The following is a 16,454-nucleotide window of genomic DNA, read 5'->3' on the forward strand; positions in this document are numbered from 1 at the left end:
AAATCTGTCCAAATATTGATGAAATATGTTGTTCATTAAACACATAAAAGTCGTTGGGGCGTTAGTTAACCCAAAGGGTAGCACCACAAACTCGTAATGCCCATACCTCGTTCTAAAGGAAGTCTTAGCTATGTCTTCCTCCTTAATCCAGATTTGGTGTAACTTGATCGTAAATCGATCTTGGAAAAGACTGTTGCTCCTTTCACTTGATCAAAGAGTTCATCGATCCGGGGTAAAGGATACTTGTTTTTGATGGTCAATTTATTCAACTAATGATAATCTATGCACATGCGAAGGGTCTTATCCTTTTCTTAACAAACAACACTGGAGCCCCCCAAGGAGACACACTGGGGCGAATGTAACTTTTGTCTAGCAGTTCCTGTAACTGCATTTTTAACTTTGTCAACTCAAGTGTACTCATTCTGTAGGGTGCTCAGGATACTGGTGTTGCCCCTGGTACCAGCTCGATAGTAAAGTCTATATCCCTCTTAGGTGGCAGTCCAGGAATTTCCTCTGGAAACACATCAGCAAATTCTTGTATCACAGGGATGTTGTCCAAAGTGGTTGTTTTATCTTTCGAGTTAGCATATCCCACTTGGATGGCATACATCTGACACCCCTTTCTAATGCATTTCGCTAATTGAGAGGCATTAATTGGCCGAATCTGCACTGATCGCTTAATCCCCTACAGCTCCTGCCTTACTCCAAGTTCATCTCTGTAATAGATAGTCTTTGTTTTGCAGTTGACTAGGGACCAATGTTTTTCTAGCCAATCCATACCAATAAAGACATCATAAGAACCAAGGGGAAGTACATTCAAATCTGCCTTTATTGACTGTCCTGCTATCTTTAAGGCGCAGTTATCGACGTTAGCAAGTATTCTTCGCTTGGCCCCTGTAGCCAGCTGTACTAACCATGGGTTCCTAAATTTAACATTTTGCAATTTACAATGCTCCACAATCTTAGGACTAATGTAACTTAATGTGGATCCGTGGTCAATTAAAACAGTTACAGTAAGGTCTGAGATTTTACCTTCGAATTCCACCATGGTCGGCTGGTACTTCGCCTGACGATCTTCCAAGGCCGCATTAATTCTTGGTAGGTTGCGTCCTACATCACCAACTGTAGATGCTTCGTGGATTTGGGAAACCTGTTCGGTCCCCTTTCGCTGTGGGCAGTTTTTAACGTAGTGAGGCCCACCGCAGCCCCAACATTGCACCGGAGGTCTTGCTGTCCCATCACTATCCATCTTCCCTGGCTGTTCGTTGATTCTGGACTCATTAGCAGGCTTTGATCTAAGCGAATTCTTCTGTAAATTTCTGTTGTTCTGTCCCTTGGCGAAACTCTTGTTACTACTACCATGATTCCCTTTATTGTTTACAGTCATTTTGCTGCTTCTCTTATCATTCCATTTCTTACCCGAAATTTCCCCCTTTTGTTTACTTTGCTGGTAACAGATCTTGGCTTTACGTATTACTTCATCCATGGTCTTTGGATTGTCAAACTCGATTCTTTCCCTCATGCTCAGGGGTAAACTACTGACAAACTTTTGTACTTTTTCCTTTTCCTCTTGAATATAAAGCACATAACGCAGTAAGGAAGTAAAACGAGTAATAAATTCATCCATAGTTTGCTATCCCAACCGCAAGTCATGGAATTCCCTAGCCTTCTCATCATAGAAACGCTCAGTCAAGTATATTTCTTTAAAGTACCTCTGAAATTTTTCCCAGGTAATATTCTGCTCGCTTACTCCTTTTACAATTTTAACTTCTTCCCACCACAGGGTGTCTTTTCCCTGCAATTGGAAAATAGCCAACCATGCTTTGAGGTTGTGGTCATACTTGTATAGCTGGAAATATTTATTCATATTAATCAACCATGCTTCAACGGCTTCCTCCAATTCTCCATCAAAATGTGGCGGTTTAATCTTGCAGAATTCCCCTTGTAACTCTATCCATTGCCTTTTTGAGGTGTGCTGCTTGGAAGCATTATCAGACCATTCCTCTTGTTCCTCCTCCCTTCCTTCTGTCCCCTCGGGTCCTGTATGGTGACCCCGCTCCTCAGACTCCCTTTGCTGCTCAGCACTTAGATTTAGTGGTTGGTGGTTTTGCTTGTCGGATAGGCTTTTTATAATCCTTTCCTGTTCTAAAGTTAACCTTGCGTTATATTCACGTAGACGGGCCATTTCATTTTTCAACTCTTGCACAGTCTCAAGTATTTCGAGATTCGTATTGCGGGCCTCTTCCCCAAGTTGTACCCATAATTCTGGGTTATTTTCAGGACCTGTTACATGCCCTTGACCCACTGGAAACTTGTGTGAGACATTGTCTGCTCTTCTCATGTTGGTAGTCTGCTGTTTCCCTGTACTCAACCTAAGGAAAGTGATAGAAGGATGATTAATGCTTTAATTGTTTTTTTTTTTTTGAAAACAACATAACTCGTAAAATTGAACTGGAATAAAATGCTATTACTTTTATCTGTCCTTGCTTATTTTAATATGAAGATATACTTCCCAAAGGCCACAGTTTTTGAAACTGAGCTCTGATACCAATTGTAATGACTTCGACTCGGGTAAAAACAATTTTTTTTATGGTATGTATTACCCTCACCAGCTCACATGACTCGTTGACATAACTCTATACATCGTTGGAAATCCTAATGTTTAATTTTGGCACATGTTTGTATGCAGTTATGGATTTTTTCCCAGTCCCAACGTAAAAGTTTCAAGGCTCAATTACTTGCCGCTTGGGTGACATGCAAATGCTGTCCACGCGGCATCAGAATGTCTGGTAACTCTTCCGCCTTCACATGGCATGGATAAGGTGCCATTAACTCTGGTTGTCCGTCCTGTACGTGGCTGGCAGATCGAGTCCCATCGTCGTGGGTAGTCTCACTTCAATCGACAGTGGGGATCTCTCCTTGCTATACGACGGATGTCGTAGACTTGCGGATTTCCACCTATGCCTCGGTCTAGGGTGCTGAAGCTCATTTGGAAAGGTAGCTCCTCGCGGAGCCAGCTCTGGTAAGTTCATCCCATGCCGCCCGAAGCACTGACTTCTCAGTTCTAGGTTCACTGCTGGCGAATTTTGGGTCTACTGCTCCCTTCAGGTAAATAATTTTTGCGGTGAAATTGTTCTATGTGATTTTCCCAGCTAGCACAGCCCTTGTTCTACGTTAACCATGACCTCGTCCTGCCTTCCTCTGTTTGTAGAGTTCTGGTCTCGAGGGTGATACTCTGTTGCAGCTCTGAAGGGGCTAGTCTAGCACATGGCTACTCCACCCTACTCAGGTAAAATTTTTGACTCATTGTAGTTGTCTTCCCTCTTCTAAACTATCACAATTTTTCTATTTCACAATACTGACGCAGTCTCTTTGTTTTCATGTCCTGGTTTGTTTGGCATCAGGTTGGACGCCTATTCTAACTCAAGGAAACCCTCCTTGCAAAGGGTCCAGGGTTCCAGGTATGCACATTTCCTTTGGCTGAGCCCTCGAATGAAAAGTCTTCATTCATTTATAGATGGAAGGTTAGCAAAGGGGTATTCCTCGACTGTGACCCTGTCGAGTCTGAATGGAAGTTCATGAGGCCGAGCTCGGGTTTTACGTGTGTAGTTTTGTTTCCTTTGTTAGGAATTTGGCATTAAGCCATAGTTTTAGTTCATGACTCGGCCCTTGGGGCTATGGCACGGCTGTGTGTAGCCATGCTGCGACATGCTTCCCTCTTGCTATTGGAATGTAAACTAAAATACTCTGGTGTTTATTTCAGATATCGACGTTTTTTCATTTATTGTTCTTATACCGCATGCTCTGAGGATATATTTATGATAGATGGAATGTGAAGTTTTCTTCCATGGATGCCTGGTTCGGCCAGCGGTAGACTCTGTAACTATGATTTATTATCTGTCTATAATACACAGTTTTGTTGAATGTATCTTGTATTTGGTTTTGGTCTCGGACCCGCTTACCGCCGCAGGCATAATTACACTTTGTTAGGTTTTTTGTTTGTTCCTTAGGGTTTTGCTGCTTAAAATACCTTACTTAAGGATTTATAATACTAGGGTATGAGACCTGGCCGCACCTAAGGATTGCAGTCTGGCCTAACTAGGCTCAGACTCTGCTCTTAAGTTGCTGTCCCACGACACTATAGCTCAGCCTTGGCTACTGCGCACTGTGGGCTCTATTCCATGTATTGCTAGCAAGATAGACCGATAACACAGTAGTCTTTGTTTATACCATTTACAGAAATTATCTTTGGTTCTGAGAAACATCAATTGCCATCCAATGTTGCGTGTGAAATAGTTTCAAAATATGAATAATTGCTACCCTTCCTGGTCTTTCTATATCATGCACAGTTTCTTGCTGCACTGTTTTATCGTAATTATTAATGCGGACAGTTTCTTTTCCGATTGGTTTCCATTTCATGGCACTGTTTCTAGATATCGGTGTACATTCCTTACGACAGAGTTTTCTTTGTCTGTATCTACACTTGTGGAAACACTACGTTGGCTAATGCAAAACCTGTGTACCACTTTTAATTAGATAAAGAAACAGAGGGATGTTATTATGACTCTATGCTAAGGTAAACCCTGTACCTATCACCATCTCGCTATCATCTCATGACCCCAATGTATAAACCCTCGGGTTCACTTTGACTCTAATTAATGACCTCTGATGAGACTAAATCACAGAAGTTAACTTCCAGTTTAATATAACTATTAATTGAAGTCCTCTAATAAGATTGGTTTACAGAAAGAAATCCTTCAGTTCACTCTGCAAATATTAATGAAATTCAGGTTAACACTTCGTACCTAGTTTTCTGTCCAATAAGTACTTCCAAGAATAAGTCACCTCTACTTTCTGCAGTTAGCCATCCACCCGACCATGAGATTGTTCTTCGAGACCAATCTCCCCCCTGGCTCACTCAAAGACAAACAGTCTTTGACAATTGTTTGCGCTCTGCGCCCTTACCATTTGGTCATCACCAGACTTGGCAAGCTTCCTTTCTCCTGCTCACTATCGGTCCTCTACCGCACAATTCTCCCCTTTCCTTCCTTTTCCTCGGAAGTCACCCACGATGGAGGGGGAGGCAGTTAGGGTTTGCAACTGTTTCTTTTTATTTAAACAAAAGAAGAAAAGAACATAACTTCCCTTCTCAGAAGTTACATGATATTCCCGTGACCAGAAACTCATTTCTTTTATTTACCAATAATAAAATGTCAATTTATACAGCGTATAATACCATCATCCATCAGTTTGTTTCTTTTCCTTTTAACTATGGTAAATAAAATATTTACAAATACCATAAAATGATTACGGCGTGTCTTTATAAAAAAAATTATATTTAAAATATATAATATAATAACGATATTCTTTATATAGTGATAAAGAAAGAGAGTTTATAGTATTATATAGTCATCTAGTGATAAAGAAAGAGAGTTTAGAATATTATATAGTGATAAAGAAAGAGGGTTTGGGTATACTCTAACACTGCTTTTATTTAGTTTATTTTTTAGATATAAGAAAATACGGTTAATGTGTCAAAATATAAAGGCAATTTGAAGATATGAAAGTCTATTTTTTATTGAATATGAATTGGTGTAAATTTTTTTTAGTAATAATTATAAAGCGGTGTAATGTTTTAATGTGTCAAAATATAAAAGTATTTTGTAGAGATGAAAGACTATTTTTTTTTATTGAATATGAATTGGTGTAATTTTTTTAATAATAATTATAAAACAGTGTATTTTTTTTAAATAACAGTAATAAATTAACTTATATTTATTAATAACAATCCATCATAATTATCCCGGCATCTAACCATAACAATCAACTATAATTATTTCTAAAACTAAATTATAATAATTTTTGCGATACGAATTTTCCATTTGGAAAAAAACACACGAAGAAGACACGAGGGAGAAAGTAAATAAAAGAAATGGCCATAGTCGTTAAAGTGACACAGGGTTTTTGGCTCTATTTTGTTCCTGGCCTTTTTTATATCAATGGCTCCTCCTAGACGGTTTTAGTTTCTCGGCTTCAGGATTGTATAGCTCTGCAAATTATTGTAGGCTCCATGCTATTTTCTGTTTTTTCTGTCTTTAGCATCACGTTGTATCGTCATATGGATTTCCTTTCGATATTATCCGGTCCCATGTCTCATCATGACCTGTACATGTCCTCTGAATGTTATTGGATAGACTACTCCTGATAATAAGGCTCAATAACACGCCTGCTATAATAGTTTATATGTATATTCTTATATTTTCTCAATATAATATATGCTGATTTTCACTCTCTGAAAAAGAAAACAATGATAGGGAAACGAGAATAATAGTCATTGTCGAGTGCCAACTACGGAGGGACTTATTCGCCCCGTTTCCTACGTCGTAGACTTTGAACATAATATGCTTGACTCATAGTCGTTAAAGTGAAAACAATGATAGGGAAACGAGAATAATAGTCATTGTCGAGTGCCAACTACGGAGGGACTTATTCGCCCCGTTTCCTACGTCGTAGACTCCAAACTGCCACAGTGCCAACTTCCAAGGAATCGCTGTGGCTGCGTGCTGTTTTAAGGGGAAGAATCGGCAACCTGGTTCTGTGCATTGTATTGAAGTTATTTTCCGTTTCTTCAGTGATACCTAGTTTCGGATTAGAAAAATGAGGACCGAGACTCTCCTACTGCGCCTGCTGCTTTCGTTATTGTATTTGGTGTTCGCTGATGCAGAGTGTCCAATGGACCTAAACTATGTCCGCAAATTGCAGTGGGACAAGGCTTCCTGTAAATCGGCCAATATCGGCGACAGCGATCACCCTTGCTGCCAAACATTGCTGAGTTTGTTCGGCGTAGGGATCGCTCAGTATTTGAGAGATGCATCCATGTTCGAGCTTCCCAGCAATGCCTCTGCCGTCTCCTGTCTCGAGCTCTTTCAGCAGCAGCTAGACTCTCTGGGTCTCTCGCCACACTTGGTGTCAATCTGTTTGAAGAATAGTAAGTTTGTATCGAGCCCATTGATCTGCGCTGGCATACAAACCAAGCAGGACTGGATGCGCAAAGTGGGAATTACTCCACTGGACTCTGCTTGCAAAGGCGACCTCTCAGATCTGGCAGCTTGTCAGGCATGCAAGGATAGCGGAGACCTTGTTGAGAGAGAGCTGGTAAAAATGTACACAAACTTGACAAACGTGGTAACCGCTAAGAGATGCTACTATTTCACTTGTCTGTATGCCGCTGGAGTGGCTAATGAATTCGGCCCCAAAACCCAAAGCACTGCTCAGTGTGTCCTCAGGCTGCCCTTCGTCCAGACCACGTCGCGTGGCCGAGTTATGGTCTACTGTGTCATGGGTGCTGCTGCAGCCCTCCTGATCTGCGCTCTCGGGCTTCTGTATTGTTTGTGGGCGAGGAAGAGGAGTCGTAAGGTTGAGCCCAGGGGATTTGCGAGGCGGAATGAGGAACATCTGAAATCCTCTGTGAAACCCAACACGGGTGCAGTTTGGTTTGACATTGAAGAGATCAAGGCCGCCACTGATAATTTCAGCGAAGCCAATCTCATCGGCCAAGGGGGCTTCGCTACTGTGTACAGGGGAACGCTTCCGGACGGTCGGCGGGTTGCGGTGAAGAGAATCAGAAATTGCACTCCGGAATGTGATTCTGAATTTCTGAACGAAGTGGAGGTCATCAACAGCATTAGGCACCGGAATCTAGTGGTTTTGAGAGGCTGCTGTGTCGCCAGCAACGACAGGGAGGGGCACCAGCGGTTTCTGATATACGATTACATGCTCAATGGAACTCTCGATGACCACATCTTTGGAGAAAAATCCAAAGCCCGGCCTCTGAGCTGGTCGCAGCGAAAGAACCTAATTCTCGGGATCGCCAAAGGGTTGGCTTATCTGCACGACGGTATCGAGCATACCATTTATCACAGAGACATCAAACCCACTAATATTCTGCTGGATGATGAAATGAATGCTTGCGTGGCAGATTTTGGTCTGGCAAGGATCATGGCTAAGGAAGAAGGAAAATCACACCAGACGACGAGGATAGCGGGGACGCACGGCTACTTGGCTCCTGAATACGTTCTCTATGGTCGGCTTACTGACAAGAACGATGTCTATAGTTTCGGTGTTGTGTTGTTGGAGATCATGAGTGGCAGAAAGGCTCTGGACACCTCTGCGGACTGCGCCTCTCACTATCTTATTACAGATTGGGCATGGAGACTGGTGAAAGAAGGCAGAACCAGTGAAATAATAGACGAGAGAATCCGGCAGAGCGGGGCAGAGCGTCTGATGGAGAGATTTGTTTTGGTGGGTATTCTATGCGCGCATGTTATGGTGGCATTCAGACCTGGAATGGTGGAGGTCGTGAAGATGTTGGAGGGAGAAGCAGAGATCCCTGAAATTCCTGACCGCCCTTTGCCGCTTATGCGTCATGGAATATCTAGCCTTACAATACAGGAATCAAGCAGCTCCTTATATCTGTCAGCGCTTAATCCTACTCAAGCAGATTCTTAAGAGCGTAACTCGTAAAAGCGCAGATATGATTATCTAGGCAGAGTTCTATGTCAACTCAAATTGTATCTCAGGGTTGGTTTTTTTTTTTTTTTTTTTATTCACAAGAAAAATACGCTATCTTTTATATATTAAAAAAGGTGAGTACATATACATAGACCTTTGTGCTTTCTCATGTTCCTTAGTCTTACAAAAATGAGTAGCTCTTTCCACCTATCTCTTGCATATAGCATATTGGTTAACTTCGCAAAACAAATTATATCTGAGGGTTAATTTAGCTTTAATATATTAAGACCAGATCAGATCACAAGTAATTTGTAGGGTTTGTATTCATTTTTTATTAACAATAATATGTAGGTTTTATATTTATTTTTATAAAAATAAAATAAATTGTAATTATTTTAAATTTTGGATTTTTTAAAATATTTTTATAGGATAAAAATAATCTTTATTTTGAAAGAGTGTGGAATGATTTGTGAAGGAGTTTTTTACTTAAAGTTTGGGATTTCAAAATGAGTCCATCATCAGGGAACGCTAATGTAAAAGAGCTAATAATTTATATGTATTTATGTGAATATTCTTTCGGAAAAAATTAATCTTTATAAGCAATAAGAAAATCATTAAATTATATGCTAAACATTTAAATAATTAAAATGATGATTTCACACTAAACACATAAACTAATAAATAATAAACATACAATATACCTCATACAATAATAACTTTCTTTAACTAATCTTAAATCATTTCTTTTCAAACACCTCATAAACACTAAATATTCAATAAACTAACAAAATCATTCTTTATAACCATCCCTCTTTATAAACATGAAGAAACTACACAAGCTAACATAATTTCATTAGATTAAAAATAATTTATTAAATATTTAGAATAATGAATAAACTATTAAATGATATACAATGATAACTAATTAATTTTTCCAAAAAAATAAATAAATAAATAAACACAATTTAAATAGGGCTCATCATTTATTAAAAACATATTTATAAAAAAAACAAAAATTAAATTAAACACAATTTCATTAGATTAAAAATGAATTTATTAAATATTTACAATGATGAATAAACTATTAAATGATATACAATGATAACTAAATATTTTTTCAAAAAAATAAATAAACACAATTTAAATAGGGCTCGTCATTTATTAAAAACATATTTATCAAAAAAAAAAATTAAACACAAATTTAAGTAGGTCTTATCATTTATTAAAAACATATTTATAAAAAAAAATATTTACTACATTTAATTAAATAAAATTCCTACATACAGTAATAAAGTTATATATTAAATTAATAAGGATTATGCACATTATTACAAATTAAATTAATTAATACAATTTAGTTGAAGTCGGAAACGTTAGGTAAAAAATTCCTTCACAGGTTATTTCACACTCTTTCAATATACTCCATCACATGTCATTCCACACTATTTCAAATATATTCCACCTATATAGACTGATTATTCAAAATCTTTATTTTGTTATAAAATTTTTATATCAAACAATTTTTTTTTCTTTTTACTTATCTTATATAGAGATTTGAACTTTTATTCTTATAATTTATATATTAATCATAAGCAGTTAAACTATTTTATAAGATAAAATTTTAATTCCAAAATATTTTTTTCTTGAAAATCACAAATAATTTAAAAACCAACTCAAACTGGCCTTAAAAACCAACTCAAGCTAGCCTTATAATAAATGTATAAAAATTAACATAATTATATACTATGACATAAGATCTATGATGATTATTAATTGTGCCAAATTTATAAAATAAGTATATTAAACAAAATAAAATAAATTAATAAAAGACATACACACCAGTTAAATTATATAAATGAAATAATTTATAAAAATTAATATCCATGAAATATAAAAAACCAAAACAAAAAAATCTATATTTTACTAATTTTGTAATCAATGATTATTTATGGTAAAAATTTACAAAATAAATAAATTATAACAAAATAAAATAAATTAATAAAAATATACACCCAACTTATATAAATAATTTATAAAAATCAATATTAGTGAAATGGAAAAAACAAAAACAAAAAAATCCATATTTTATGGATCCAACTTACATTTAAGCTGTGTGTAGTTATTTGAGGACTACAATAATTAACAATTTTTAGTTTAACTTGATTGTGCAGTCCGATAAAAATTAAAAACACTTAAATATGTAATTTCTTTTTGGTGTGGAATATTCGACCATCAAATGAATGTGGGTGTGGTTAATTATTTGATTATAAATGTGGGTGTAGTTAATTATTTGACCATGAAGGTTTCATTGCCAAATATTTTGAAAATCAACAAAATCATGACATGGTCCACCCTGCAAAGATAGTGAGTTCTAGATGTAAAATGATTGTTATTAGATGTCCACGGTTCAAATACTTTTTTGAATAATAATTGCTATTAGATATCCACGTGGATCCATATATACATTTTTAATTAACTTTTATAGAAATTTAAGAGCACATAGAAAATTATGCAAATATTCATCACTAGAGGCATCTTCCCAAACAAAGAAAGAGATGATAAACTACAATGTTGAAAAGCACTGCCAGCTGCAGCACTTGTTTTTCGTATTCTCTGCATTTTTGGTAGCCAATGAACTTTAATTAATGAAGTGTATAGTTGTAATCAACTCTGCAAATAAAGTGAATTGCAAAATATAAATTCAATAACTTAAAAAATATTTCTGCATTGTATGCCTTGAAATAGTTCAGAAAAATGATCTGTATGGTGGCGTATTGCTTTTCTAGAGGAAGATAGAGATGTGTAGTGGATCATGCAAATTACAAAGAAGAATCACATAGAATTGAAACCTATAGCATCTAGTGCTCCACAACACTCAAACACAACAATTACCTACTCTATTGCGCACATTATGGAGAAGATTGCCTGTAGTTGCTCTTTCAATTTTCGCAAGCTTTTGGGTTTTGGATTTCACATCTAGTGTTTGAAAAGTTGACATGATATTACCGTGGAAGTCGTCATTTCCAGAGATGACCCAAACCTATCTCTCTTAACTCTCTTATTCACTGCTTTCTTGTTGACGTTTCTATCGCTGATATTCCTTCTTCACAGGCCCTTGGAGCACAGATGCCCGAACAGGGTTTATCATGACTTTCATCCTCTCTCTCAACATTCGGGGTTTGGGGGTTGCCCCGAAATTTTTGGCTCTCAAGAAACTCTTCCTTTCTATACATCCTTATGTAATTCTCCTACAGGGAACCATGCATTATGTTCCTCATGTTATTCAATATTTCCGGAAAATTTTATCGGACTGGCATATTGCTGCCACGACTGCTGCTGGTCTATTTGGTGGTCTTGTGGCCTTATGGGACCCTCGATGGGTTAAGGTCAAGGCCTTCAAATGTTTTGCTGGTACCCCATTTGAAGGATATATCCATGGACTGAGTGGTCATGTCGACATTGTGAATATGTATACCCCCTATAGGGATATGCTTGTATTTTGGGACAAGCTGATCTCATCTAGGATTATGGATCTAGTTTCTCTCATCATTTCGGGGGACTTAAATTGCACTATTGGGCTGGACAAAGTTTGGGGCCGGTCCAGGAAAATTGACCCATTGGCGGGGATGATACGCGATGCAATAATGGATCACAATTTTGTTGATATATGTCAAACAACAATGGCTCCTACATGGGATAATGGTAGAGTGGGGATGGCGTATGTTGCAAAGCGGCTGGATCGGTTCTTAATGCATGAGCAGATGGTGGAGCGTCTAGGTGAAGTACATGCTGGGGTTATCAGTAATTTTCTATCTGATCATCGACCCATTACTTTACAATGGAGGAGGGCGGATTTTAGACATGGCATGCCTTTTAAATTCAACCGGACTTGGTTGGATGACTGGGATTTCAACACATTGGCGCATTCTATATGGACTCGTGATAGTGACCGAGGGCTATCTCCCATGGTTCACATCCTGGATAAGCTGGATATCCTTCGTGGGGAGGTTAAAACATGGCAAAAACACAAGACTAAGAAATTACATAAGGAATTAAATGACATACAACATGAACTGGATGCTCTACACCCCAGATGACTTCTAATTGTCTGCTTGAATCTACCCAGAATCGTATTCAGGCATTAGAACTTAAGAAGAAGCAGATTCTATCTACCGAGGAAGCCACCTAGCGCTTGAAGAGCAAGGATTTATGGATCAATGAAGGGGACCGAAACACTAAATTTTTTCATCGTTATGCAAATCATAGGCGCAAAATAAATTCTATCTGGGAAATAAAGGATGCTGATGGACATTGTATTCAGTTGCAGGAGGATATTTGTAAAGTTGTTGTCACCCATTTTTGGATGGCTTATGGCTGTAATGAGGGGATTGAAGTGGAGGATATTTTATGGGGGGTTGATCCATATCCCACTATGTATGATGATGAATCAAACACATCACTATTTAAAATGGTCACTGAATATGAGCTCCATGGCGTTCTAAAATCCTTCAAAGGCGATAAGAGTCCGGGATCGGATGAGTGGACGGTGGAACTATTTACTCACTTCTTTGATCTCTTTAAATGTGACCTCTTGGACATGGTGGAGTCGAGGGTCACGGGGGCCATTCACCAGCATATAAATTCCACTTATATTGCTCTCATCCTCAAGCGGCGCCCATCTTCATGTTTCTCAAATTATAAGCCTATATCACTTTGTAATCTCATCTACAAAGTCATATAAAAAACTATTGCAAGCCGTATGCGGAGTACATTATCACTCTATATCTCACTAGAACAGTATGGCTTCCTTTAGGACAGAGAAATACATGATTTTGTTGCTAATGCTCAAGAATGTATGCATTTGATTCATAAAAAACATCTAAATGCCACCATTATGAAGGTGGATTTACAGAAGGCATATGACTGTCTGTACTGGGGATACCTTAGACTGGTTCTTAATAAGATTGGTTTAAAACCGAGATGTGTGGCTTAGATTATGGCATGTGTTGCTAATGTAAATTATATTGTAATCATCAATGGATATCCAACACATTTCTTCAGGGTTGGACGGGGACTTCATCAAGGTTGCTCACTTTCCCCACTCTTATTTATTTTGGCAATAGATGGGTTGAGTCTGCACATCAATAAAGCGGTGGTGAATGATCAGTTCCAGGATTTGCACATGGGAAACAACATCAAAATTTCTCATGGTTTCTTTGTTGATGATGTGTTTATTATGGGTATGTTAAATCAATTTGCATGGCTGACTCTTTTTCATGTTTTTAAAAATTTTGCTAGCGCTACTGGTTTGCATATGAATCTACAAAACTCCATTGTTTATCATGGATTGTGCGATATGGAGACTATTGTTTGTATAAAAAGCCTATTTGGTATCAAACCATGCAACTAGAGGATTGTCGATTGGCAATGACTCGTGGACTGTTTTTACAAAAGGATATTTGGATGGGAATTTAGATGTCTATCATTGGGAGGTCGTGTTATCCTTACCCAAGTTGTTCTCATGTAACTAGGGGTATACTGGGCTCACCTTTTTCATATCCTACTCACCATTATTAACGGTCTTAATCGAATCATGGAAAATTTCATATGCTTAAGGAGGCTTAGGGATTATGAATATTCGACGCTTTGGATGGTATTTACTAATCAAATCTTTATGAAGGGGTATATTTGGGGTGGGTACTTGGAGTAGGGTGATTAGACACAAATATCTAAAGGAACACGACCTTCAGTTTTGGTATCGGAAAGGCACTATAGGTTCCTCGAATGGCTTGGCAATCTAGATTAGCTTCCACAAGATTGGTAAAACTTTTCTACAACATCTTACCTGGTCTATGGGGTCGGGCCACAGAATCCTCATTGGCACTGACCATATTCTGGGTGCTGGAATTGAATGCAACATATCTGAGGCGCTCATCCATTTTTTAACTGGGCGCGGTATATATTTATGGAGTCAAGTTTTATCATATTGGAAAGGTCCTTGTCCTATTTGGAAAAGCATTCAAGAGATGGGACTGGTGGGGCAAATGGAGCTAGAGGATCCGAATTGGTGCAAGCATGAAAATTCTTGATATATGCCATGAGGGGCAATATGACAATATTGTATGGACGGGGAAGATGAAGGTAAGGAATATCATAGTTGTTGATATTTATAATACCCTCTATGGTGGGGAGGCTCGGCATGGGGCAAATCCTGTATTATATGCTCTCTGGAAGACCAAAATTCCTATCAAAATCATCCTATTCTCCTGGCTGGTTTATCAAACCAAAAATATCACTTGGGAAAATTTGCAAAAGTGACGGTGACATGGTCCTAGTATCTGTACAATCTACAAAATGGAAGTGGAAAACAACAATCATATGTTTCTCAAGTGCCATCGCACGGTTCAGGTATGGAAAAAACTGGCATCTCAATTCGGCTTTCCTTATATTCAATATGACAACATTGTGGATTGTATGACGTGGTGGAGTACATAGAAGTTATCATGGAGGATCATTCCACTTTTTCTATTTTGGGCTATATGGAAATGGCGGCACAAGTGCATTTTTAAAAATTCCATTGAAGAGTACATTTTGGCATATGAGCGCACAATATCTAATCTTTCTATGATCACTTCTCTTGACTCTTGCAATAAAAAAACACAACACAAGCGAACTAAGTCCCAGCTGGAGTGTCCAGTAGGATTCTTCGATGGTGCAGCGCCAAGGAACATTTGTGGTTGTGGATTTTGGATAGCCATATCAAAAGAATTGGAATACATGATTCACTAGAATGCGGGAAGTGACACAAATACTAGGGTTGAAGCAATGGCCTTGTGGGGTTTTTTATGGTTCACAAACTTCCTCAATATTCTTGATATACATATTTTTGGGGATTCTAAGATTATTATTGATCAGGTAAATGGTTGTGCAAAAGTCAACAATCCACCGCTCCTTAGATGGTTATGGAGAATTGACCATCTGTGGACTCAGTTCAATAATTCAACGATTATGCACATAGGCAGAGAACATAACCAAGTAGTTGATGAACTTTCAAAGAGGGGCCTATAAGGTAATCTTGGTGATATGCACATTGAAATAATTTTGGGACACAATGTTTTAGATGTTGGGGAATTTCCTTTCCCTGGGTAATTCCTACTTTCCCTTTTTTTTGTATATTTTTGTGTACATTTTCTTTTTCTGAATCTGCTGGCCACCTAGATTAGATGGAAAGATATGAGGAGGTATTATGATATACTATGTATATTCTCATTGGCCGCATTGCTGGTTGGTTTACTTCTTTCTATCTTCTTCAAAAATTCTAAACTATTTTGCTTATCGGACACATGATTGTTCATATGATGTATTTAGTGTTATATGGTTTTTTCGGATTGGGAAGCATGTAATGCTTTCCCAAATGATTTGCATGTTGTAACTGGATAAGGATAGATGATGTCTATATCTGTATTTTGATCCTATATTATAATACATTATGCTTTTTTCGTACTACCGAATATATATATATATATATATATATATATATATATATATATATATATATATTATAAAGTTATATTAATTATTTTAATATAATATTTAATTAATATAATATTAAAAATTAATGTCCATGGGTCTTGGATAGACGGTGATCGGGTGCTCTGTTAAGGCACTCTATGATGTGAAGTCATCGGTTCAATTCCCCACCCCAATTGGGGTGATATGTTGGACATGGTGAACATGTAGTCATACCAAGTTTACAAAAAAAATATAAAAATTAATATAAAAAAGTTATAAAATAGAGTATTTATGAAATATTTTAAATGAATTGTGGTTTTTGGGCAAGTGGCATTGTAAAGCCATGCCATTGTAACAAAACTTCTTTACAAGTTAATAATATCGATGGTGAAATGAAGTAAATGTTCATTGTTAAGAATCTTGTTATAATT

The 16,454-nt window shown here is 37.4% G+C and overlaps 1 pseudogene; it reads left to right on the forward strand.

Moving 5' to 3' along the window:
• The first annotated feature begins 6,657 nt into the window (after nt 1-6,657).
• Nucleotides 6,658-8,562, forward strand: LOC149217123 (putative receptor-like protein kinase At1g11050 pseudogene; annotated as a pseudogene).
• Nucleotides 8,563-16,454: the final 7,892 nt, after the last annotated feature.

This window comes from Pinus tabuliformis, chromosome 1_1 (genome assembly GCF_031772625.1).
Source record: "Pinus tabuliformis cultivar Carrire ecotype Pingquan chromosome 1_1, CPIR1, whole genome shotgun sequence".
Taxonomy (NCBI): domain Eukaryota; kingdom Viridiplantae; phylum Streptophyta; class Pinopsida; order Pinales; family Pinaceae; genus Pinus; species Pinus tabuliformis.